Here is a 23,883-nt window from a genome sequence, read left to right on the forward strand (position 1 = left end):
CTTTTAATCCCACAAATGATATAATAACTGATACTTATTTCATCTTGATCTGTGTTTTACCTTTGCTATTTCTTTTGTTTTTCTTGTAGTTTTAAAACAAAAATGCACTTGGAAAAGTTCATACGTCTTTTCTCTGAATGCTTCATGTTAATATATTTATCAAATTGTTTTATTTGCAGAAAGAAAACACAGGGCTATATTTAAACTGTGAGAGTTAGAGGCAAAAGGAGTTCTGAGAGAGGGGAAAGGGACAGGAAGTAGATGTGAGATTAGAGATAAGATCTCCACCTATCTCAGAATTTCACATCAAGGGAAGTCTCCTCTTCTCCTGTTGTTCCAACCGTCACCAGTAGATGAGCTACTGTAGTCCTTCCTTTTATACTCAATCAGATGCAAAAAGAACATGAAACATTAACAAGCTAGGAGCCTGCTTAATTGAGTTTTTGCTGAGCATATAGATAGCATTAACACCAAGAGTAAACAATGGCACCAATAAAACATAATCCTTGCACTGGACTCTTGTTTATTGAATGGCTTTGGTCAGTGTCTATAGATAAATTAATAATGATTCTAGCTTCCTCTGTCTCTAGCAGCTAAATCAATGACCACTCTTCAGGTCAAGAAGATGCAATATTTCTACACTACATGGTATCTTGGCAAAATGTTTGGATATGTGTAGGAATGTAGGTTTCAGACTTCCTGGAAGGTTTCCATGAATCATAATTTTATATTCTCACAGATGGTATGGACCATGTAAGTCTGCAACTGGCATGGAGTGTGCAGCAGAGTCATTTTCTAAGATAAATGCTCTTTTATCTCATTTGCATTTACTTCTGAATTGTTATCTATCCTCTTGGGTGAAGGACTAGTCACAGATATTTATTGGAATGACTGTGTCGCTCTGCTTCCCCCTCAAGCTTCCATCAAAGTGTAACATTAAAATAATGGACATGAACTCAACCTTCAAGATGGAGAAGTAAGATGTGGAGATCACCTTCCTCCCCACAAATACATCAGAAATACGTCTACATGTGGAACAACTCCTACAGAACACCTTCTGAACGCTGGCAGAAGACCTCAGATTTCCCAAAAGATATATATATATTTTTTTTTCCTTTTTCTCTTTTTGTGAGTGTGTATGTGTATGCTTCTTTGTGTGATTTAGTCTGTATAGCTTTGCTTTTACCATTTGTCCTAGGGTTCTTGTCTGTCCATTTCGTTTTTTGTTTATTTATTAGATTTTTAGTATAGTTTTTAGTGCTTGTTATCATTCTTTTTTTAAAATTAATTTAATTTTTGGTTGTGTTGGGTCTTTGCTGCTGCAGGTGGGCTTTCTCTAGTTGCAGCAAGCAGGGGCTACTCTTCGTTGTGGTGTGTGGGCTTCGTTGTGGTGTGTGGGTCTACACAATAAAGACTATTATAAGAGACAAAGAAGGACACTACAAGAGAAGCAGTGGCTTCCCTTGTAGTGGAGCACGGGCTCTAGGCGCGCGGGCTTCAGTAGTTGTGGAGCACGGGCTTAGTTGCTCTGCGTCAAGTGGGGTCTTCCCAGCCCAGGGCTTGAACCCATGTCCCCTGCATTGGCAGGCGGATTCTTAACCACTGTGCCACGAGGGAAATCCCTCTCTTCTCTCTTTCTTTCTTTTTTTTAAATTACTTTTTAATTTTTAATAATGTTTTTATTTTTTATTTTAATAACTTTATTCTATTTTCTTTCTTTCTTTCTTTCTTTTTTCTCCCTTTTCTTCTGAGCCATGTGGCTGACAGGGTCTTCCTGCTCTGGCCGGGTGTCAGGCCTGTGCCTCTGAGGCAGGAGAGCCAAGTTCAGGACACTGATCCACCAGAGACCTCCCGGCTCCACATAATATCAAACAGTGAAAGCTCTCCCAGAGATCTCCATTTCAATGCTAAGATCCAGCTACACTCAACTACCAGCAAGCTACAGTGCTGGACACCCTATGCCAAAAAACTAGCAAGTCAGGACCACAACCCCACCCATCAGCAGAGGCTGCCTAAAATCATGATAAGGTCACAGACACCCCAAGACACACAACCGGACATGGTTCTGCCCACCAGAAAAATAAGATCCAGCCTCATCCACCAGAACACAGGCACAAGATCCTCCACTAGGAATCCTACAAAACCCATTGAACCAACCTTAGTCACTGGGGGCAGACACCAAAAACAAAGGGAACTACGAATCTGCAGCCTGAGAAAGGAGACCCCAAACACAGTAAGTTAAGCAAAATGAGATGACAGAGAAACACACAGCAGATGAAGGAGCAAGGTAAAGACTCACCACCCCAAACAAATGAAGAGGAAACAGGCAGTCTACCTGAAAAAAGAGTTCAGATTAATGAGGGTAAACATGATCCAAAATCTTGGAAATAGAATAAATACAGAAAATGTTTAACAAGGACCTAAAAGAACTAAAGAGCAAACAAACAATGATGAACAACAGAATAAAAGAAATTAAAAATTCTCTAGAAGGAATCAATAGCAGAATAACTGAGGGAGAGGAACGGATAAGTGACCTGGAAGATAAAATAGTGGAAATAACTACCACAGAGCAGAATACAGAAAAAAGAATGAAAAGAATTGAGGACAGGCTCAGAGACCTCTAGGACAACATTAAATGCACCAACATTCGAATTATAGAGGTCTGAGAAGAAGAAGAGAAAACGAAAGGGACTGAGAAAATATTTAAATAGATTATAGTTGAAAACTTCCCTAATATGTGAAAGGAAATAGTCAATTCAAGTCCAGGAGGCAAAGAGAGTCCCATACAGGATAAATCAGGTGAAACACGCCGAGGCACACATATTAATCAAAAATTAAACAAAAAGAAAACATATTAAAAGAGGCAAGGGAAAAACAACAAATCACATACAAGGGAATTGCCACAAGGTTAACAGCTGATCTTTCAGCAGAAACTCTGCAAGTCAGAAGGGAGTGACAGGACATATTTAAAGTGATGAAAGGGAAAAAACTCCAACTAAGGTTACTCTACCCAGCCAGGATCTCATTCAGATTCGACGTAGAAATTAAAACCTTTACAGACAAGTAAAAGTTAAGAGAATTCAGCACCACCAAACCACCTTTACAACAAATGCTAAAGGAACTTCTCTAGGCAGGAAACAAAAGAGAAGGAAAAGACCTACAATAACAAACCCAAAACAATTAAGAAAATGGTAATAGGAACATACATATCAATAATTACCTTAAATGTAAATGGATTAAATGCTCCAACCAAAAGACATACACTGGCTGAATGGTTACAAATACAAGACCCGTATATATGCTGTATACAAGAGACCCACTTCAGATGTAGGGACACATACAGACTGAAAGCAAGGGGATGGAAAAAGATATTCCATGTAAATGGAAATCAAAAGAAAGCTGGAGGAGCAATTCTCATATCAGACAAAACAGACTTCAAAATAAAGACTATTACAAGAGACAAAGAAGGACACTACATAATGATAAAGGGATCAATCCAAGAAGATATAACAATTGTAAATATTTATGCACCCAAGATAGGAGCATCTCAATACATAAGGAAAATGCTAACAGCCTTAAAAGGGGAAATCGACAGTAACACAATCATAGTAGGGGAATTTTTTTTTTTTTTTTTTGTGGTACCTGGGCCGCTCACTGTTGTGGCCTCTCCCATTGCAGAGCACAGGCTCTGGACGCGCAGGCTCAGCGGCCACGGCTCACGGGCCCAGCCACTCCGCGGCACATGGGATCTTCCCGGACCGGGGCACGAACCCACGTCCCCTGAATCGGCAGGTGGACTGTCAACCGCTGCGCCGCCAGGGAAGCCCCATAGTAGGGGATTTTAACACTCACTTTCACCAATGGACACATCATCCAAAATGAAAATAAATAAGGAAACACAAGGTTTAAACGATACATTAAACAAGGTGGACTTAATTGATATCTATAGGACTTTCCATCCAAAAACAACAGAATATACTTTCTTCTCAAGTGCTCATGGAACACTCTCCAGGATAGCTCATATCTTGGGTCACAAATCAAGCCTTGGTAAATTTAAGAAAATTGAAATCATATCAAGCATCTTTTCTGACCACAACGCTATGAGACTAGACATCATTTACAGGAAAAAATACAAACACATGGAGGCTAAACAATACACTACTTAATAACCAAGAGATCTCTGAAGAAATCAAAGAGGAAATCAAAAAATACCTAGAAACAAATGACAATGAAAACACGACGACCCAAAACCTACAGGATGCAGCAAAAGCAGTTCTAAGAGGGAACTTTATGGCAATACAATCCTACCTCAAGAAACAAGAAAAATCTCAAATAAACAAACTAACCTTACACCTAAAGCAATTAGAGAAAGAAGAACAAAAAAACCCCCAAAGTTAGCAGACGGAAAGAAATCATAAAGATCAGATCAGAAATAAATGAAAAAGAAACAAAGAATAAAAAAGCAAAGATCAATAAAACTAAAAGCTGGTTCTTTGAGAAGATAAACAAAGTTGATAAACCATTAGCCAGACTCATCAAGAAAAAAAGGGAGAAGTTTCAAATCAATAGAATTAGAAATGAAAAAGGAGACGTAACAACTGACACTGCAGAAATACAAAGGATCATGAGAGATTACTACAAGCAACTGTATGCCAATAAAATGTACAACCTGTTAGAAATGGACAAATTCTTAGAAAAGCAAAACCTTCCGAGACTGAACCAGGAAGAAACAGAAAATATAAGCAGACGAATCACAAGCACTGAAATAGAAATGGTGATTAAAAATCTTCTAATATACAAAAGTCCAGGACCAGATGGCTTCACAGGTGAATTTCTATGAAACATTTAGAGAAGAGCTAACATCCATCATTCTCAAACTCCTCCAAAATATAGCAGAGGCAAGAACACTCCCAAACTCATTCTACGAGGCCACCATCACCCTGATACTAAAACCAGACAAAGATGTCACAAAGAAAGAAAACTACAGGCCAATATCACTGATGAACATAGATGCAAAAATCCTCAACAAAATACTAGCAAACAGAATCCAGCAGCACATTAAAAGGATCATACACCATGATCATGTTGGGGTTATCCCAGGAATGCAAGGATTCTTCAATATACGCAAATTAATCAATGTGATACACCATATTAACAAATTGGAGGAGAAAAACCATATGATCATCTCAAGAGATGCAGAGAAAGCTTTCGACAAAATTCAACACCCATTTATGATAAAAACTCTCCAGAAAGTACGTATAGAGGGAACTTAACCTCAACATAATAAAGGCCATATATGACAAACCCACAGCCAACATCTTTCTCAGTGGTGAAAAACTGAAACCATTTCCACTAAGATCAGGAACAAGACAAGGTTGTCCACTCTCACCACTGTTAATCAATATAGTTTTGGAAGTTTTAGCTACAGCAATCAGAGAAGAAAAAGAAGTAAGAGGAATCCAAATCAGAAAAGAAGAAGTAAAACGGTCACTGTTTGCAGATGACATGATACTACACATAGAGAATCCTAAAGATGCTACCAGAAAACTAGGAGAGCTAATCAATGAATTTGGTAAAGTAGCAGGATACAAAATTAATGCACAGAAATCTCTTGCATTCCTATAGACTAATGATGAAAAATGTGAAACAGAAATTAAGGAAACACTCCCATTTACCATTGCAACAAAAAGAATAAAATACCTAGGAATAAACCTACCTAAGGAGACAAAGGACCTGTATGCAGAAAACTGTAACACTGATGAAAGAAATTAAAGATTGTACAAACAGATGGAGAGATATACCATGTTCTTGGATTGGAAGAATCAACATTGTGAAAATGACTCTACTAACCAAAGCAATCAACAGATTCAGTGCAATCCCTATCAAACTACCACTGGCATTTTTCACAGAACTAGAACAAAAAATTTCACAATTTGAATGGAAACACAAAAGACCCCAAATAGCCAAAGCAATATTGAGTAGGAAAAATGGAGCTGGAGCAATCAGGCTCCTGGACATCAGATTATACTACAAAGCTACAGTAATCAAGACAGTATGGTACTGGCACAAAAACAGAAATGTAGATCAATGGAACAGGACAGAAAGCCCAGAGATAAACGCATGCATATATGGTCACCTTATCTTTGATAAAGGAGGCAAGAATATACAATGGAGAAAAGAGAGACTTTTCAATAAGTGGTGCTGGGAAAACTGGACAGCTACATGTAAAAGAATGAAATTACAACACTCCCTAACACCATACACAAAAATAAATTCAAAATGGAGTACAGACCTAAATGTAAGGTCAGAGGAGAACATAGGCAGAACACTCTATGACATAAATCACAGCAAGATCCTATATGACCCACCTCCTAGAGAAATGGAAATTAAAAAAAATAAACAAATGGGACCTAATGAAACTTAAAAGCTTTTGTACAGCAGAGGAAACCATAAGCAAGACCAAAAGACAACCCTCAGAATGGGAGAAGATATTTGTAAATGAAGCAACTGACAAAGGATTAATCTCCAAAATTTACAAGCAGCTCATGCAGCTCAATATCAAAAAAACAATCAATATCAGAAAAACAAAATACCCAATTCAAAAATGGGCAGAAGACCTAAATAGACATTTCTCCAAAGAAGATATACAGATTGCCAACAAAACATGAAAAGATGCTCAACATCACTAATCATTCGAGAAATGCAAATCAAAACTACAATGAGATATCACCTCACACCAGTCAGAATGGCCATCATGAAAAAATCTACAAACAGTAAGTGCTGGAGAGGGTGTGGAGAAAAGGGAACCCTCTTCCACTGTTGGTGGGAATGTAAATTGATACAGCCACTATGGAGAACAGTATGGATGTTCCTTAAAAAACTAATAATAGAACTACCATACGACCCAGCAATCCCACTACTGGGCATGTACCCTGAGAAAACCATAATTCAAAGAGAGTCATGTACCACAATGTTCATTGCAGCTCTATTTACAATAGCCAGGATATGGAAGCAACCTAAGTGTCCATTGACAGATGAATGGATAAAGAAGATGTGGCACATATATATAATGGAATATTACTCAGCCATAAAAAGAAACGAAATTGAGTTATTTGTAGAGAGGTGGATGGACCTAAAGTCTGTCATACCGAGTGAAGGAAGTCAGAAATAGATAAACAAATACCATATGCTAACACATATATATGGAATCTAAACAAAACAAAACAAAAATGGTTCTGAAGAACCTAGGGGCAGGACAGGAATAAAGACGCAGATGTAGAGAATGCACTTGAGGACACGGGGGGGGGGGAGGGTAAGCTGGGACGAAGTGAGAGAATGGCTTGGACATATATACACTACCAAATGTAAAACAGATAGCTAGTGGGAAGGAGCTGCATAGCACAGGGAGATCAGTTCAATGCTCTGTGATGACCTAGAGGGGTGGGATAGTGAGGGTGGGAGGGAGATGCAAGAGGGAAGAGATATGGGGATATATGTATATGTATAGCTGATTCACTTTGTTATAAAGCAGAAAGTAGTGCACCACTGTAAAATAATTATACTCCAATAAAGATGTTAAAAAAGTAATAAAGTAAAATAACAGACACACGTCTGCCTTTCTTTCTTCACACAAAAGATGGTCACTCTCAATAACATCGTCTTCAAATAAAAAGGGCAACAATAGGAGGTACAATCAAGGTCCCAGCAGGAAACAGATGGCATACTCAAATTAGAGTAATTCACGGAGGGCTTAATGGAGGGACTGTTTACAAAGGTGTGGGCAGGGTATACGGAAAACACAGTGATAGTATGATGCTCTATGCCTAGTAAACAGTGGGGCGGTGACTGGCCCTAGGCCTGAAGGGGTCAGTTACCAGAGCCAGAAAGGACAGAATCATGTGGAAATGTCTGTATTGAATTACTTAGTTTAAAAACTGAAGTAATGTTAGCTTACAATATTGTCTTAGAATATTGTATTAGGTTCAGGTATATAAAGAGTGATTTGATATTTTTATAGATTACATACCATACCAAGTTATTATAAAATGTTAACTATATTCCCCGTGCTGTACATTACATCCCTGTGATATACTTATTTTATAATGGGTAGTCTGCACCTCTTAAGGCCATTCACCTGTTTTTCTCACCCCCACCCCTTTCTCCTCTGGTAACCACTAGTTATCTGTGAGTCTGTTTGTGTTTTGTTATAGTTTTTCATTTGTTTTGTTTTTTAGATGCCACATACAGTAAACACTTATAGTACTTGTCTTTGTCTGACTTACTTCACTAAGCATAATACTCTCCAGGTCCACTCATGTTGTCACAATGGCGAGATTTCATTCTTTTTTATTGCTGAGTAATATTCCATTGTGTGTGTATGTGTATATGTATATATAAAACATCTTCTTTATCCATTCGTCTGTCTATGGGCATTTAGGCTGCTTCCATATCTTGGCTATTGTAAATAATGATGTGAACACTGGGGTGCCTATATCTTTTTGAATTAGTGTGTTCACTTGCTTTTGATAGAGGGATGTACCCAGCCCTGTGTGACCCTGAGGAATAAACACCCTGATGTCACTCAACTCTCTGCCCTGATCTCCTGCTGTGATTGCCTTGGCAGAACCCAACTTGAAGCCAGAGAATGGAATAGCCAAACAAGTCACTCTCACAGGGCAGAGAGCAGGAGAGAGTGGGGGAAGGTGAAGAGTGAACATGGAGAGATGCATGGAAGATAGCTGGCAAAGAAGAAAGACCAGAACTCAGTGTGGATGTGCCAGTAAGAGACATCTATGAGACATCAAGACAAGGGGTCAGGGAGGCAGGGCATCTCGACTGCAGTTCAGGCCAAGGCCTGAGGTGGAGACACACACTTAGGACTCAGCACATAGATGCTTTTTAAAGCCACGGCGCTGAAGGCGATCATGAGCGGGTTGTGGAGGCAGGTGAGATCCGTGGGCAGAGACCTAAGTCTGTCCTAGCAAAGAGGCTGTAGGGAGAGGAAAGCTCAAGGGGTGTAGAACCTGGAGGGCAGGTGAGCAGAGTGAGCACCAGAGGGAGAGAGGACCTGAGGGCCAGCATCACAGGAGGCTCATGGGTTGACTTGGAGGAAACATGAGACATGGTGTCATTGGCGACCTTGCTGCGTTGTGGTGGAGACTGAGGCCCCAGGGCTTGACTGCAGAGCTTGGCAGAGGGAATGGGAGCGGGGGATGGAGAGTATGAATGTGAACAAATTTTGAGGAGTCTGTGCTGCAAAGAGGGGGAAAGAAACGGGAGGGAGCAGCAGCAGGAGAAGTGCAGTCAAGAACAGGCTTTTTAAACAGAGAGATAACATTAGCTTTGTATTCTGATGAGAATAATCCAGAAGAAAGAGCAAAAACGATGGTGGAGGAGAGAGAGGGGACTATGGCAACAAGATGCTCCCAGGCCCCCCGTGTTAGGGCAGCTGCCACTCAGTTCCAGCCAATTGCGGCCAGATCTCTGGTTTCTCTAAGAGAAGTCAGCAATTGACTTAAAAAATCAAACAAACAAACATGAAGTCTCCTGATATTTAAATGATGACAACTAATTTAAAAAAATTTTTTTTAATTCTCTGAAGCCCAAACAAAACTCATCAGCAGGCTGCCAGTTGGCAACCTCTCCTATACGGCAAAGCTTTATCTCTTCCACGGTTACCAGGTGTGGCCTCCTGATTTAGGGACCTTTGAAGGACACTTGCTGTATGATCTCTAAATTCTTTCAACTTGTAAGGACCCCTGCAGAGGGGCTTGGCCAGGGTGAGGTTAATGATACAGTCACTGTCCCCTTCGTAAAGGGCAGCGGAACTGAGGTTGCCAGTGCGGGCTGCACATCCTATACTTAGTCCTCATAGTTAATACTTAGGCTTCACACATGCCCTTTACCTCCTCCCACCTCCTGCTCACTAAGGAAACTTACTATTTTCTGCAGGCCAATGCAAATAAAGGTCACCAAGAGACACTTTCCAGCCAAACACCGAATGCTGGCATGCGGTAGAAGGGCTGATTGTTTGCAGGTTCCCAGCTAATAAAAGAAATGCCAATCAAAGGGGGCCTCTGCCTGGTCTGAAACTTGCAAGGAGCCCTAGCTGTGAGCAATGGTCCCAAGCAGGACAGCGCTTGGACTTCCAAGGATGCCCAGCACCTGCACAGAAAAACTGCAGAGCCTGGAGAGTTGACGGTCCTTCACTGACCCAGGGAGGGCACGGGGCCTGCCAGGCAGGGAGGAAGGAGAGCTGACATAGTCATACAACCTGCCTTCTTCCAGAAGCAAGAGTGAGGAAAGCCACCTTGGGTGGGCGGCTACGATTTTATACTCACAAAACTGGTCTTCAGAATAGGGTTAAAATCGTAGACCTCTCCAATTTTCACCATGTGAATAGAAGCATTAAAAATGCTTCTCTGGCCACAGTGCTGGTTTCCCCTAGTGGTGCCTGGCTCTGCCTGGAAGCATAATATCGGCCCCCGAAAAGCTGTATTTTAAATGAGTTCCTCCTATTTAAGAATGAGTCACTAAAGCTTCAATTGGAACAGAAACAGCTTTCATCTCTGAAAGATTCTGCTCTCAGTCACCTTTTGGTTCAGTCCTATGGAGAGCAAGACAGGAAAAATGTTCCAAGTATCCTGTCACACTGTGAAGCTATAAAGCATACCTGTTTTCCCCTCCATCCTGCTAAAACCTGCCCAGGGAGAATAAAGAGGGCTTGAGCAGGCTGAGGAGAAGAGAGAGTCCTCCATCAAAAGCACTTTCAAATATCTTCACCAAGGAGGTTAAAATGGTTCTCCCTGCTCCCAGGGAGAAGGAAACTGGGGAAAAATTGATCAAGAGCTCCTTGGTAGGGCAGGATTCTGGAAAACAGAAAAACCAAACAACCATGGACAACATTTAAAACAAAACTAGATAACAAAGTATCCCCATGAACCCCAAAACATAAATGGGTGGAGACAAACCAACACTCGTAAGACCTGCATGGTAGCCCATCTGTGCAGGAGGAAGAAGAGGGAAGCAATGGGGCTTCTGACTTATGGACCCAAGAACAGAAAAACCACAATACAGTCTATAGGTATCACTGGAAAATATGGAGGACCAATTTGAGAACAGCAGCTAAAACTGGGAGGTTTTACCTTCACTAATAGCAAGTGAGTGCAAGGGGCCTGAAGTAAGAAGGACAGAAGGGGCCCCTGTGAAATCAGGGCTCCCTTCTAGGACGGGACCCATACTAGGGAGGAGCTGCTGGGAGTGCAATCAAAATTGAGCAGAATAGGGACAACAGAGCTAAAGGAAAGAGAAAGTTCAGACCAAAGTAGGGGAGGGAAACGGAGCCAAGAAAGCTGAGAGAACAAGCTGCTACATATTTGAACACTACACAAAATCAACAAAAGAGGGGCTCTGTGAAGTAAGAAACACTTTGCTGAGCCCCCGCCTCATTCCAAAGTTGAGAAAAACTAATTTCACTAAAAATGAGCTATAGAAAAATATCAAGGTAGATACCATACAAATTATCATAAGGAAAAAGAAAATAATGAACTCAATAGCATCCCACAGGCAAGGAAAGCAAGCCAGAAAGACATGTCCACAATATACTGATAGAACAAAATTGTAACCTAATAAATGAGTTTAAAATGAATTCAAAGACATTAAGAAGATGATAGAAGACTTAAAAAAAATCAAAGTTAGAAAAACTCAGAAGTGAGGTGAGAGAACTCACACAAATTAGAAACAAAAGAGAAAATCATTTCAGAAATGAAGAGTAAACTAGAAGGAATCTAAGAACAAATACACAATAATGCCCTAAGAGAAACAAAATGTGATAAGGAGAAACATTTTAAAAAGCAAAAAGAATCTGGATGATGCCAGATTGTGGGAAACTCTGAAGAGTTCAACAGAAAATGAGAAATACTAAAGATATACAAGGGAGCTTGAATGTATAGGTAAGAGTCCCTTCAGAAGAGAAGCCAAATTGAAAGAAAAAATACTAAAAACTATAACTCAAGAAAAAAAATCTTCTAAAATAAAAAACTATTATATATAGAATGGATAAATAGCAAGGTCCTACTGTATAGCACAGGAAACTATATTCAATATCCTGGGATAAACCATAATGGAAAAGAATGTTTTATATATATATATATATATATATATATATATATATATATATATATATATATGTATAACTGAATCACTCTGCTGTACAGCAGAAATTAACACAACACTGTAAATCAACTATATTTCAATAAAATAAATTTATAAAAAACAAAAAATAAAAAACATATATTTGAAATACATACGGAAAAAAACACACTATGTTCCTGAGAATATCAACCCCAAATGATCAACCCAATATGAGGCCGTATCTGGAAGGGAAGGGAAGGAACAGGAAGGGAAAATTGTTTGGGCACCTAGAAAAAATAATACGTGAATTATAAGGGAAAGAAAATGAAATTGCCATTAGTTTTTGTTTTTGTTTTTTTTGCGGTACGCGGGCCTCTCACTGTTGTGGCCTCTCCCGTTGCGGAGCACAGGCTCCGGACACGCGGGCTCAGCGGCCATGGCTCACGGGCCTAGCCGCTCCGCGGCATGTGGGATCCTCCCGGACCGGGGCACGAACCCGTGTCCCCTGCATCAGCAGGCGGACTCTCAACCACTGCGCCACCAGGGAAGCCCTAGTTTTTTTTTTTTTCCCCACAGCAATGCTTTTTCCCAGAAGGAAGTAGAGTAAGATAGTCAAAGAAAGAAAGTATGAATCAAGGATTTAATATCCAGCAAAACTCATTTTCAAGTATAAAGGGTACAGACAAACTTAGCAACATGCAAGGACTCAGGGAATACTACTCCTAAGACCCTTTCCTGAGAATGAGCTTCGGACAACCAAGATGGCTAGCACGGCACTGATATAAGGACTGACGGTGGACATTACATATAGTATATTTTACCTGTGGAACAAATACTGTGTGAGGGCTAAGAAACACTGTAGACAAAGTGCAACTATGAAAAAATGGGGGAAAGTAGATGCAAATATATGCATAGATGTATATATGTATCTACAGACACATCCCTTTCCTAGCTGTGTTTGCTGAAAAGGCCTAGACACAAAGACTGAGCATCCCTAACACTAGATATGGTTTTAAAATGTAATTTCTCACTAAAAGAACCTGGGGCTCATTAGAGAAATGGTAAATTCCAGGTATAATGTGATGATTTGATATAGATGTGATAATTTGAGTTTCAGTAATAATAAATGCAATGTATTTAAGCAAATAATTATATTTAAATCCATAAGTTCTTAAATAATCTCTTAAAAAATGAATTGGTCAATTTTGAGGTATGACAGGGAACTAATTCATGAGAATTAGTAAATGAAGGGAAAGAAACGCACATTTATCTTTCTTTCCCTACATGAACTATACCATTGATTAATCAATAATAATGAAGAATCTCTTTATAAATGTATTCCAACTAATAAATGGAAAGAAAGGATAGAATTAAAATAGCATCATTTTGCAAATCTAATGAGTTAAAGAATGTACACATTAAGCATCAAAGTTGTTCCTATCATTAAAAGAGAGACAACCAGATATCACGTGCCTCCTATGATCTTACCAAATACCACCTAAAATCCTGCCCAAGTGAGTCTGATCCAGGGTCTGGATCCAGTTGCCAATTTTCAGGAAATACAGAGGACATGGGAACATGTTGCACTGCACCAAGAGACTGCAATCAGCACAATCCAGATTTGGGGAAACTCTAAAGATCAAATGGCCTGGATTCTTGTGTACAGATTTTAAGGAAAAGAAAGGGACAGAGAGGAAATCTATAAGTTAAAAGAGACTTAAAGACACACTGAATTTTTTAAATAAGCAAGACTAAACTATAGTGCTAAGGATGCACATATGCAGGAGAACACTAAAAAACGCAGCGAAGTGATTATAATAAAGTCAGGATATGGTTACTTTTGGGGGGAAGGTGGGACTTCTGGGTGGGTGTATTAGTCAGGGTTCTTCAGAAAACAGAACCAACAGTATATTTATAGATACATACATACAAATCTATCTATCTATCTATCTATCTATAGATTGATTATAGGAATTGACTCACGAGATTGTGGAGGCCGAGAAGTCCCACGATCTGCCATCTGCAAGCTGGAGAACAGAAAAGCCAGTGGTATAATCCAGCGTGAGTCTGAAGGCCTGAGAATCTGGGGACCGATGGTATAAGTCCGAGTCTGAGTCCCAAAGCCTACGAATCAGGAGCTCCAACGTCTGAGGGCAGGAGTGGGTGTCTCAGCTTAAGCAGAGAGCAAAGTTGTCCTTCCTCTGCCTTTTTGTTCTATTCAGGCTCTGAATGGACTGGATGATGCCAGATTGGGGGAAACTCTAAAGGTCATATGGCCTGGAATACATAAATTTTAAGGAAAAGAAAGGGATAGAAAGGCAATCTGTAAATTGAAAAGGACTTAAAGACACATCAGATTTTTAAAATGAGCATTGGTAAGGGCAATCTTCTTCACTCAGTCTACTGATCCAAATACTAATTTCTTTCAGAGGCACCCTCCTCACAGACACACTCAGAAATATATCATGTTTTACCCGCTATCTGGACATCCCTTAGCCCAGTCAAGGTGACACATAAAATTAACCATCACAGTGGGTGACAAAGTCCTATTTATTGACTTGACAAGAATGTTCATCTCAGAATAACTGTCATACAATCGTTTTATGTTGTTTTCTGTATCTGTGTTTTATAATAATAATAGTATCATATTATTATAATAATAGCCCACCTGAAAGGGCTCTCCACCCTCTGTGGGTGGGAGAAGAGCCTGATGTGAGGTTAGGAGATGGGAGGAATTCCTCTACAATGTTGAGGAAGCAAGCAGGAAGCAAGGTGGCCCTTCCCAGTAGGCTGATGAACCACCAGCACATTTTTGGATTCTCCTTACCACGTGGGAAATATCACTGGACCCTCCTCGAGAGAACTATTAATTAATAATACTGGATAATTATTATTTTTAAGTCAGGAGCTATGCAAAAAGTACTTTAACTCAGGTTAGGAAAGCTCAAACTAATTTCACAGACACCTTTTTTGTTTGTTTGTTTGTTTTTCTGTGTTTTTTTTGCGGTACGCGGGCTTCTCACTGTTGTGGCCTCTCCCGTTGCGGAGCACAGGCTCCGGACGTGCAGGCTCAGCGGCCATGGCTCACGGGCCCAGCCGCTCCGCGGCATGTGGGATCTTCCCGGACCAGGGCACAAACCCGCGTCCCCTGCATTGGCAGGCAGACTCTCAACCACTGCGCCACCAGGGAAGCCCCACAGACACCTTTTGAAATAGGTTGTAAGTGCATGAGGATTGGAAAGGGGGTGTATGACTTTCTGGAAAAAGCGAACCTTGTTCTAGCCCTCACCGTCAAATCCTGTTTCACCTAGAGCTGTGGTCAATTCAACTGAGTGTACTACTGTGCTACGGTTATCTAATTCTTGGTGATTTAAAGACTTTTAAAATCTGTAAAATGGAAACATTTCATCCAATTAAAAAGAAAATTTCTCATCGCAAAAAGCTTATTAGCCACTAGAATAAATGACTAAAGGAAGTTTTGCTATCTCTTTCCCATGACAGCTCACAGAGCCGTCTGCTCAGAGTCCCCCAGGTTCAGGCACACGTGGAGACAGGTCTGACAGATGTCTCTTTGGTGTCTCCCAAGGAGATTATGACTGCACTGTCACTGCCCAGGTGTGATGGCCATCACAGGAAGGCAGAAGAGCATGGCGGCTGGAACACAGACGTGTGTCAGAAAGACTTAAGTTCAAATCCTGGCCTTGGTCACTTACTAGCTCTGTGACATGGGGCAAATTAATTAACCTTTCCAAATGTTTGTTTCCTCATCTATAGAATGAGGGTAGTGATCACAACTATTTCATTAAGTTGTGTGAGAAATGAATGTAATGATGGATGTAAAGGGCAAAATACCTGACACACACAAGAACTCACTAAGTGTGAGCTATTCTATCTTTATTACTATTAACGTCAAGGTCATCACCAGAAGGATAGTCTGTTAAGGAAGAAAATACTTTAGACCAGTGGTTCTCAAAGTGTAGCCCCCAAACCTGCATCATCTGCACTTGGGGACTTCTTAGAAACGCAAACCACCCCCCTCCCTCCAACTCCAGACCTACTGAATCAGAACCTCTGGGGTAGGGCCCAGCGATGTGTGTTTTAACAAACCCTCCAGTAATTCCAGGCAAGCTAGAGTTTGAAAACCATTGATCTCATTCCATCGTCTGTTGAAGCCTCCTGTAAACTTTTGCAGCCAGAGAATTTGAAATTTTCAGGAAGCCTGCTAAAATTTTGTTTTATTGACTGAGCACAATCAACTTGAAATCTAGCCTTGATTCTATCAGCCAGTGATGCTGAAGAGAGAATCCCTGCCTGAAGTCTCACTAGCTTTATAAGTACACTGAAAGCAAGATTGTGGATTGTCATCTATGTGTTCCTCAGCATCTCACACTCTGTCTGACAGGCTGTAGACACTCGATAAATATTCATTGCCTGAACAATGAATGAAGAGTTAGGAGAAAGACTGGAGATGATTATAGCATTCCACCAGCAGATAAGTGCAAATCTAAGGTAATCTAACTTAGGATTTTGCTTTAAAATACTTGCTTTCTAGAACTCAGGGGACAATCATCTCCTTGGCTTAGTCAGCAATGTAAGCATATCTTATTAAAATGTACGACTTCCAACTGAAATTTGAAAAAGGGATCAACAGTGATTTTAAAACCTTTTAAATAACTAAATTCCCACTGAAACTGAATTTGGGGCAGTACTCAGTTAGCCCTTGGATTAAAGAGACAACCAGAAGAAAACAAATGGACAAAGAAGGATTTCAGCTATTGTTTTAAATGCAATTCTGGGGCTAGACCCTGAAAATAAAGAGAGGGAAATTACTTTCTCCCTCTATGTATGTATATACACACACACACACACACACACACACACACACACACACACATATATATATATAATACATGTATATTATAATAGAAGCATAAATGATCCTTTATACCCTGAAGCAAGACAAAAATCCAGATTAATCAAAGGAAAATAAAAAGACTATACTGAATATAATTTATTAAGGCAGGAAATTATAAAAATTTTGTTTAAGAAGGTTTCAATAATTCCAAATTTCAATTAATCTGCCTATCTCATTAAACTAATGTATTTAGAAAGCAGCAGTCATTATCTAGTTGAAGCACCACATCTTCACATAGAAAAATATCTTTTCCTTTAAGATATAGTACCTAAAACTAACAAGTGCAATTCTGGGAGGCACAGGAAAATTAAATGCAGTTTGGCACCCATACACACCTAGTGACTCTACAGAAAAATATTAAAGTGATAAAAAAGTGCCAGCAGCAGTAATGCCAGGATCATCCATATTTATTTTGCTTCTTGTATTTGACCATCTATCAGTGTGAAGAGCCCTCAGTAAAAATGAATGGTTTTATCAATATTCTCAGCAAAACATATTTGGTTTCATCGTTGTAAGATCTACTGCCACCAACCTTGAAAGTTTGGTCTCCTGGCCCGGGGACACTGCCTCTCTTGCAGATCAGTATAATCTGATGAAAAGCATATATTATCTAGAGCAGCTCTATACATTAGAGAAAAAGAAAAAAGAAAACTGGGTGACTGACAGCAGTTCCTTGGTGGCACCTGATGAAATAATGCAGCATTAACTAATGAATTAATAGGGATATTGGACCTATCATTTTTTATTTTGGGATTAGAAGTAATGGAAGACCCTCAGGCACTAAAGAAGCAACATCCATTCATTTGTAAGTAGGTTGAGAAAGATAAGAGACATCCCAAAGAGCTTAACTTACTCTCAAGGAGAACTTACTGACTCATACTTTCATCCGTTCAGTCATTCATTTAGTTCTCTGTAATTCTGTACTTGGGTGTGCCTTTAGATTTACTTTAGTATTTAAAACGTAGGACAATTGACTTGTCCATTTTTCTCTGCATTCTATTGACTCTCTTTTTGGTGACTGCAAACTTTTCAAGGATTTCCTTCTTGTGAGACATTTAGAAACCTCTCTAATCTTTCTGAAATTAATAAAAATAGTTTAAAAATATTCCTCTTTTAAAATTTGACAACGTTCCCTCCCTTTATTTTTCCACTTAAAAAAGTTACTTATACCCTACAGCAGTGGTTGTTCACAACTGTGATAATGGAAGAAAAACTCAATACTCCTTAAAGAGTCACATGTCTGCTGAATCTTTGCACAGTTAAGGAGAATATAAATTTCTAATACTGAAATTATGGAATTTGGGAGCTGAAGAATATAAAAGGTACCTAAGAAAGAAAAAAATGCTCCAACCTCCACCACTATGTAATGACTCCCAAAGCTCTGTCTGAAGCCCAGTCTCCTTTCTGAGCTCCAGGCTGGACACAGAGCTGCCTTCCTGACACTATCATTCTGATGGTAAAGAGGTCTGCAAGGTCTTCTCACACACAAACACACACACCCACACACACACGGCATTTGCCATCATGAATTCATGAAATGGCCTTTTAAGAGTGGGCCTTTATACGGGAAATGAGCTGGCTTCTCCATCTAGAGATAGACTCAGGAGATTGTATCAGCAAACGTTTTCTTCCATGCCTGTTTCTGATGCCAACCAATGTTGCAAATAGCAGATGACAATTCTGATCCTCCCAGATGCTAGCAGTGCAGTTAGGAGCTGTCCTCACTACATGCTCCGCTTGCTGGCTAGCATTTGAAGGAGCAATTTTATTACTTGCTTGGATTAACTGATGAATATACACGCAGAGGTCTTTTTGAGAAACCTTACTTAACAGTTCTGCAGAAGCTATGCATTTGACCCAAAGAATAAAATGGGTAGTCAGTAACTACAGAGGTGTATTCCAATACTTCACTATTGGCTCACTAGCACCTGAGTCTCTTCATTAGGGATGAACCTCAGACCACCAACAGCTGGGCAAAGATGACGAGAGATTACAGGACAAAAACTGAGAGATGGCTGTTACTGCCACAAGCTGGGACCTATCTCTGATGTGTGTATGTAATTCCTGCTGTAACAGGGTCTTTTCAGTTACACATAATAAATCCCCTCGTTTAAATGACTGGGATTAGGTGATCAGTACTGTTCCTTTTGCTTTAGCAACCTATAAGATGAAATGTGAACTCACGTAGCCTCGAGGGAAGGGAGTAAGTCAGGCTGTATGATCAAGGCCTAATAAAAACCCCTCAAGACATTACAATGGTTACACATGCTCCACAGGCACCTGAGACTTAACATGGCCAAAACCAGTTACCATCCTCCTCCTAAAATACCCTGTTTCTCTTCCTACTGCCATCTTTCCATGACTGGTACCATCTGCCCAACCACATCTAGACACCATGTCCTACCATTTCTAAATCCTATTTGATTTACCACCCTGAGTTGTTGGGTCAGATATAGCAGTTGAAAGTGAACATTTAGCAGGTGAGGCAAGTTGAAAGATGGAATGGACCACCGTGAGGAGGCAGGGGAAGTCAGGAGGAGGTGGTAATGCTCTCTGTCCTTCAAAGAGTCCTAGGTAGTGAGCTAACCATTTCCGGCCTATATGGGTGGAGCATGTGTGTCTGGAAGAGATCCAAACTGCATGTCCCCCTCCACAGAGACCCTCTGTACTGACATAGTTGTTTTCAACGGCTTCTTGGTACACTGGTACACCAGAAGCTGTCAGGAAGTCCCCTTGGAGACTGATAATTGCTGCAAGTATTGGCTGGCTGCTGAGAGACTAGTAGTGAGAACTACAGGATGTCATGTTCCATGTGGCACCACCAAAGTCCGGAGAGACTCTGCAGTCCTGGCTACCGTGCTGTGTAGCGGAGTCCCAGGGACAGGAATTGAACGCAGGCCTCTCCAGCCACTGCCACCTCCTTCCTCCCTGAATACAGCAGCCACCAGAACATGTGACCTTGAGAAGTGTGAAGGTCAAAGCCAGCAAGTTGAGTTCAAACTAAGCCACTGGTTAAAGAGACAAGCTGGAAAATGACAGTTAGAGAATGGAGATGTGGGGCAGGGAGTCAAAGCACCAGGAAAGTCAAAAGTGAGAAGAGGCAGAGCTGCTCTGGATGAATTCTGAGGACAAAGTGTGAATGCCTGTTGGGATCTTTACCTGCTCCCAGGATTCTGTTATTGGGCAAGCCAAGATCGTTCAGGTGGTTCAGACAGGGAGCAGAGCAGCAAGTTGAGGTGGTTCATGCTCAAAATCCACGATTCCACTGTGTTGTAATAGGTAAGCTCATCTGCGGAGGAAGAGAGACTGGGATGGGTAAGAGATTCCCCAGAACTGTAGATGTCTGAAATAGCCTCCGTGGGAATGGAAAGGGAGTTGACCAGGGACACAGAAGCAGCACCCAGCAACCCCGGGGACCCCGCTGAAGCTGGAAACCACAATTAAGTGTAGCAGCCTTACACTTGAGTGTGTGGTTTCCTACAGTGCTGCTGAGCAGTTTCAGGAGAGGGAGCCAAATGCAGAAGTTATCAAAGCTTTGCCATGAACGAAGTAGGGTACAGTGGTTATACAACATAAGGGAGTGAGGGAGAAGCAAATGAACATTTACTGGGTAGGTCTAGATTGGAGAAGAAAAGTGAGGGTTATTTCTGTTTCAACTTGGCTGAGCCAGAGTGCCCGTTTATTTGGTCAAACGTTATTCTGGATGTTTCTGTGAGGGTGTTTCCAGATGAGATTAACATTTAAATCAGTAAATTTTAAGTAAAGCAGATTGCCCTCCCTAACGTGGGTGGGCCTTAGCCAATCCGTTGAAGGCCTTAATAGAACAAAAGACTGACCTCCCCCAAGCAAGAAGGAATTCTGCCAATACACAGCCTTTGGACTTGAACTGCAACATCAGAGTTTTCCATGGGTCTCCAGCCTACCAGCCCACCCTGCAGATTTTGGACTTGCCAGCCTCCATCAGCATGTGAGCCAAGTTCAGTAAAGGTAACAGAATGTGGGAAGAAGAAGAATGGTAAATTACTAAATTCACAGTTAGGGGAGTTTCAGAGTTCAGAAGCAGAGCAGATCTGAATGAGAACGAAGTCAGGAGAGTGGAGGCAGAGAACGAGGTGCAGGTGCGTCTGTGGGCTGTCTGCCCACATGCACCCTGAGGCAGTGCACTCAATGAGTGTGGGAGAATGGAGAGAGAAGACTGAGAGCCAGGGTGCCAGCAGACAGGGAGGGCTGCCTGCTCACATTCCAATGGCTCCTTATCACCTCTAGGGAATGGCAGGAAGCCCTTCATGACCTGACCCTTCGCCCCTTGCTGGCTCACCTCTGCTCAGCCCCAGGCCAGCCCAGCCTCAGCCACCCTGACTTTCTCATCCGTGGTGTGGAAGACTAAACTCTCAGTCTTCAAGCCTTTGCACATTCCATTCTTCTTGCCCTTCTTGGAAGGGCAATCAACTCCTCGCCCTCCCCCCACCCCATTCATACTGGCAGCTTCAAATGAAATCAAGAAGAATTCTCACCTTGACAAGCACACCTAATAAACCCAAGACCATCTGGGCAACAGTCTCTTAAAAGGTCAGGAAAATTTCTTCCTATACTCAGTAATTAGCTGTACCTTGAATGAAACAATCTGCACTTTTCTGTGGAACTGCAAGTTCCACAAATCCTTTAAAAACTTTCAGGCTGATCAATCCAAATCACATCCCAGGATTTGAGCTTTCCAGATTTATTGATAATTCAGGTAGCATCAGAGAACTGCATTAATTACTTGCAAAGATGATAACAGGTGGCAACAAGGGACTCACCTCTAAGCTCTTCATTATCTGCAGGCCCTTGCCCATTGCCAGACTTCGAATCTCAATGTTTAGTGCAGAGACATGCTTTCTGCCTTGATTTCTTTTCCTACTCTTGATTTCCCCCACTATAGCCTCTCTTGAACTTAGTACTTTATCTAAAAAGTGGTAAATAAAACATGAGCCTGGTTTTAACTTTTAAAGCATAAAGTAGTTCAATAAATAGAGGAGTGGATGGATGTTAATCAATTACAGTTGATTCATGGCTTTCCAACTGATATCTGGATCAGAGACTCTGGCAGTGAACTTTAAGGAACCAGGAGCTCTGATTTCTTTCTTTGGCCTGAGAAAAATTCACCCCTTTGGCTCATTTTCTTCCCTCCATAAAGATTGTATGGTGGTGGGGAGAGACCTTAGGGGACTGGAATAACTCCATTCAAAGTGGTCACCCTTGCATGTTTGCTCATCTTCCCAAACCATTGTCTTCAAGTTCTCCCTAGTAATACAGACAACAGCATCATTACAGAGTCACACTGATGAGCAGAGTTGTCCACAGGTGACCCTTCTTTTTACATTAAGCAAGCTGAAGCTCTTAGTGGCAGACACAAAATATGATTCCTTGCTTTCTTAAACTAAACGCTCTCCTTCTTTAATAAACTCCTCATTCACTGTGAAATTGAAAACACAGCCTTTTCCTGATGACCAGATGGCCTAGCAAACTTAATCAATTCAAGCACTCCACACTTCCTCCCCACTACCCTCCACAGTGGGGAAATCAAGAGGCAAACTCCTTATTCCTCCCAGATGCCTACCTCTCTCGAGGGCTTCCCCCAATCTTTATTCTTTAAAAAGAGCAATGGAGTAGGGAGAAAGCAAATATTTCTTTAAAGCTCTAAAATAAATCTTTCAGAGGAGGGTAACAGTAAATGAATAAAATAAATGAGTCAAAATTATACCTTGACTAATATTTAATTCAACAAGAATGTCACTTACGGTTATTCTAATTTATCTGGTATAGCTGTTTCAATTACAATTTCCCTTCAAATTCATATCTAGTATTCCAGACAGTAAAGCAAAGAAATTCTGATGGGTAATGTAGGGCAATGTGAGTAGAATCTTACCTCCATCAGTTGATATCCACTTAATACTATGGACTGTTCCAGCTAATAAAAGCTTATCATGATTCCTGAGTTTCTTTGGGTTTATTTTTCTTTAACAATCTTACCTAGGCGAATTTATTGAACTTCCCAAACCTATTTCTTCTACCCGAGGAAATGGGTACCTTAGGCTTACCAATATATGAAAAAATAAAGGGAAAGAAATTCATATTGGTAAGCTACTTTCCTGCACAGATAAATTGGCTACCAAAAGGAATTATTCCCACAGTTAGGTCTCTCACATCATCAGGAAATGTACCCTCTCCTCCTTCCTCAAACCAGTTTTGGAGATGGTGACTAATGTTCTTATTTACATGGGAACTGATATCTCCTTCATTTATTGTTTAAAATAGTAGCATGTTAGGGTTGCTATGAATTGTAAAGGAAAATTAGCTTGCAACAAGGAGTTTTATTAACAGAGTTGTGAAGTGAAACCAAAACTGAAGTGGCAGCAGCTATTCTGCATTTGGAAAATATGGTCTCAGAAAATGTACAAGCAAGTCACATACACACTTGTTTCTAAAAGCTCAGGACACTAAAGCGTTCCCCAAAGCATGGCAATAAAGCCATCATTCAGAAATAAAAGTGGATTATACAGGTTCCCGCCTAAACACTTAGGTGGCATATTTTCCCATCCTTTCAATATTTCATTTGATAAAAAGGCAACTTGACTAAATAGCTCCTGTGTCCTATTCTTTACTAACAGGAAGTGGTTATTATGAATCTTCATTTTTTATATTCATTGTAAAATGTAGTTAATTGGAAGCTTTAGATATATACAAAAAGCTTGTTTATATGAAAATTCCTCCCTAGAAAGGATAAGAAATCCTCCCGGTTCAACAGAAAACAATTACTCACTAATTCAAGACAGTAAAAACTCTCTCCTCACCAT

The 23,883-nt window shown here is 40.6% G+C and overlaps 1 long non-coding RNA gene across 1 annotated transcript in view; it reads right to left on the minus strand.

The window, feature by feature from the left end:
• LOC307182654 overlaps positions 1 to 20,335 on the minus strand; it is a 56,276-nt gene extending 35,941 nt beyond the window's left edge. The window contains exons 1-2 of the long non-coding RNA XR_013827225.1: positions 20,207 to 20,335; positions 14,116 to 14,409 (exon numbers count right to left, since the gene is read on the minus strand). This is a non-coding gene — a long non-coding RNA (uncharacterized lncRNA). The remainder of the gene's footprint in view (positions 1 to 14,115; positions 14,410 to 20,206) is intronic.
• Positions 20,336 to 23,883: the final 3,548 nt, after the last annotated feature.

Source organism: Stenella coeruleoalba, assembly GCF_951394435.1.
Source record: "Stenella coeruleoalba genome assembly, chromosome: 2".
Classification (NCBI taxonomy): Eukaryota; Metazoa; Chordata; class Mammalia; order Artiodactyla; family Delphinidae; genus Stenella; species Stenella coeruleoalba.